Raw genomic sequence first — 3,819 nt, 5'->3', positions numbered from 1 at the left:
TACCCCTACTTTGTCACTGGTTGAGGACACCGCAAGATTGAACCCAAAACTAAGCACGTCTCCCATTGCAAGAAAAACCAATCTAGTTGGCCAAACAAACCGATAATTCGAAGAGAAACACAAAGATATCAAATCATGCATATAAGAATTCAGAGAAGATTCAAATAATATTCCTAGATAAGCTAATCATAAATCCACAATTCATGAATCTCGACAAACACACTACAAAAGAAGATTACATCAGATAGATCTCCAAGAACATCAAGGAGAACATGGTATTGAGAATCAAAGAGAGAGAAGAAGCCATCTAGCTACTAGCTATGGACACGTAGGTTTGTGATAAACTACTCACGCTTCATCGGAGGGGCAGCAGGGTTGATGTAAATCCCCTCCGTGATCGAATCCCCCTCCGGCAGGATGCCGGAAAATGCCCCAAGATGGGATCTCACGGGAACAGAAGGTTACGGCGGTGGAAACGTATTTTGGTGGACGATTCTAGTCGTTTGGGAATGTTTGGGATTTTATAGGCCAAGAATTAGGGTTAGAAGAGCTCTGACGTGCCCACAAGCCAGCCCCCCTAGGGCGTGCACTGGAGGCTTGTTGGCTCCACGGGACTCCTCTGACTTCATCTCCAAGTCCTACATGTGTCTTCTCGTCCAAGAAAAATCATCGCAGAAGTTTTATTCCGTTTGGACTCCGTTTGATATTATTTTTCTGTAAAACTCAAAAATAAGAAAAAATTGAAACTAACACTGGGCTCTAGGTTAATAAGTTAGTCCCAAAAATAATATAAAATAGCATATTTATGGATATAAAATATCCAAAACAGATAATATAATAGCATGGAATAATAAAAAATTATAGATACGTTCGAGACGTATCACCGGCGGTCTCAAAGGTCGGCGTAGGAGCACAAATCTGTTATTTTTGGTTAATAGATCTGAAAATATATGATGGAAAATAGACCCGGGGGCCATAGGTTTCACTATAGGCTTCTCTCTTGAAGGAAAATAATACGGTGGTTGAACAAATTAATGTCGAGCAATTGATAGAGAAGAGCAAAGTTATGACGATATCCAAGCCAATGATTATGAATATAGGTATCACGTCGGTGTCAAGTAGACCGACTCCTACCTGCATCTACTACTATTACTCCACACATCGACCGCTATCCAGCATGCATCTAGAGCATTAAGTTCAAAAGAACGGAGTAACGCCTTAAATAAGATGACATGATGTAGAGGGATAAACTCAAGCAATATGATGAAAGCCCCATCTTTTTACCCTTGATGGAAACAATACAAATACGTGCCTCGCTACTCCTACTTTGTCAGTGGGTGAGGACACCACAAAATTGAACCCAAAACTAAGCACCTCTCCCATTGCAAGAAAAACAAATCTAGTTGGACAAACCAAACCGATAATTCGAAGATAAATACAAAGATATCAAATCATGCATATAAGAAATCAGAGAAGATTCAAATAATATTCATAGATTATCTGATCATAAATCCACAATTCATCGATCTCGACAAACACACCTCAAAACAAGATTACATCGGATAGATCTCCAAGAACATTGAGGAGAACATTGTATTGAAGATCAAAGAGAGAGAAGAAGCCATCTAGCTACTAGCTATGGACCCATAGGTGTGTGGTAAACTACTCACGCTTCATTGAAAGGGCAATAGAGTTGATGTAGAAGCCCTACGTGATTGAGTCCCCTCCAACAGGATGCCAGAAAAGGCCCCAAGATGGGATCTCGCGGAAACAGAGGCTTATGGCGGTGGATAAGTATTTTGCTGGATGCTTCTGTTGGTTTGCAAATATTTTGGAATTTATAGGCAAATAATTAGGGTTGGGGGAGTCTCGAGGCGCCCAAAAGTCAGGCCCCCCCTAGGGTGCGCCCAAAGGGCTTGTAGAGCCCTCAGGACTCTTCTGCCTTCGTCTCCAAGTCCTACGCGTGTCTTCTGGTCCAAGAAAAATCTTCATAAAGTTTTATTCCATTTGGACTTCATTTGATATTCCTTTTTTGTAAAACTCAAAAACAAGGAAAAAACAGAAACCGACACTGGGCTCTAGGTTAATAACTTAGTCCCAAAAATAATATAAAATAACGTAAAAATGCATATAAAACATCCAAAACAGATAAGATAATAGCATGGAAGAATAAAAAATTATAGATACATTGGAGACGTATCAAGTGTCCCCAAGCTTAATTCCTGCTCGTCCTCGAGCAGGTAAATGATAAAAACAGAATTTTTTATGTGGAATGCTACCTAACATATTTATCCATGTAATTTTTCTTTACTGTGGCACGAATGTTCATATCCATAAGGTTCAAAACAAAAGTTTAATATTGACATAAAAACAATAATACTTCAAGCATACTAATAAATCAATCTTGTCTTCTCAAAATAACATGGCCAGAGAAAGTTATCTCTACCAAATCATATAGTCTGGCTATGCTCCATCTTCATCACACAAAGTATTTAATCATGCACAACCCCGATAACAAGCCAAGCAATTCTTTCGTACTTTTGACGTTCTCAAACTTTTTCAAATTTCACGCAATACATGAGCGTGAGCCATGGATATATCACTATGGGTGGAATAGAATATGGTGGTTGTGGAGCAAAAAGAAGGAGATGTCTCACATCAACTAGGCGTATTAACACGCTATGGAGATGCCCATCAATAGATATCAATGTGAGTGAGTAGGGATTGACATGCAATAGATGCACTAGAGCTATAAGTGTGTGAAAGCTCAAAAAGAAACTAAGTGGGTGTGCATCCAACTCGCTTTCTCATGAAGACCTAGGGAAATTTGAGGAAGCCCATCATTGGAATATACAAGCCAAGTTCTATAATGAAAAATTTCCACTAGTATATGTAAGTGATAACATAGGATACTCTCTATCGTGAAGATCATGGTGCTACTTTGAAGCACAAGTGTGGCTCATAACATTGTCCCTTATCTCTTTTCTCTCATTTTTTTGGTGGGCTTCTTTGGCCTCTTCTATTTTTTTATAAAGTCCAGAGACTCATCCCAACTTGTGAGGGAATCATAGCTTCCATCATCCTTTTCTCACATGATACAATGCTCTAATAATGATGATCATCACACTTTTATATGCTTACGAGTCAAGAATTACAACTCCATACTTAGAACAAAATATGACTCTATATGATTGCCTCCAGCAGTGTACCGAGATGTGCAACGATCAAGAGTGACATGTATAAAAATATGAACGGTGGCCTTGCCACAAATACTATGCCAACTACATAATCATGCAAAGCAATATGATAATGATGGAGCGTGTCATAATGAAACTGGATGGTGGAAGTTGCATGGCAATATATCTCGGAATGGCTATGGAAATGCCATAATAGGCAGGTATTGTTGGGGAACGTAGCATGCAATTTCAAAAAAAATCCTACGATCACACAAGATCTATCTAGGAGATGCATAGCAATGAGAGGGGAGATTGTTTCCACATACCCTCATAGACCGAGAGCGGAAAGTGTTAGGTTAACGTAGTTGATGTAGTCGATTGTCTTCACGATCCAACCGATCTAGTACCGAACATACGACACCTCTGAGTTTAGCACATGTTCAGCTCGATGAACTCTTGATCCAGCAGAGGGTCGAGGGAGAGTTCCGTTAGCACGACGGCGTGGTGATGGTGATGGTGATGTTATCCACGCAGGGCTTCGCCTAAGCACTACGACGCTATGAACGGAGGAGTAAACTGTGGAGGGGGGCACCGCACACGGCTAAGAGAACAATTTATGTGCTATGGGGTGCCTCCTGCCCCC

This window comes from Triticum urartu, chromosome 3 (genome assembly GCF_003073215.2).
Source record: "Triticum urartu cultivar G1812 chromosome 3, Tu2.1, whole genome shotgun sequence".
In the NCBI taxonomy this organism is placed as follows: Eukaryota; Viridiplantae; Streptophyta; class Magnoliopsida; order Poales; family Poaceae; genus Triticum; species Triticum urartu.
The sequence above is the reverse complement of the archived record's forward strand: the minus strand, read 5'-3'. Positions refer to the sequence as shown.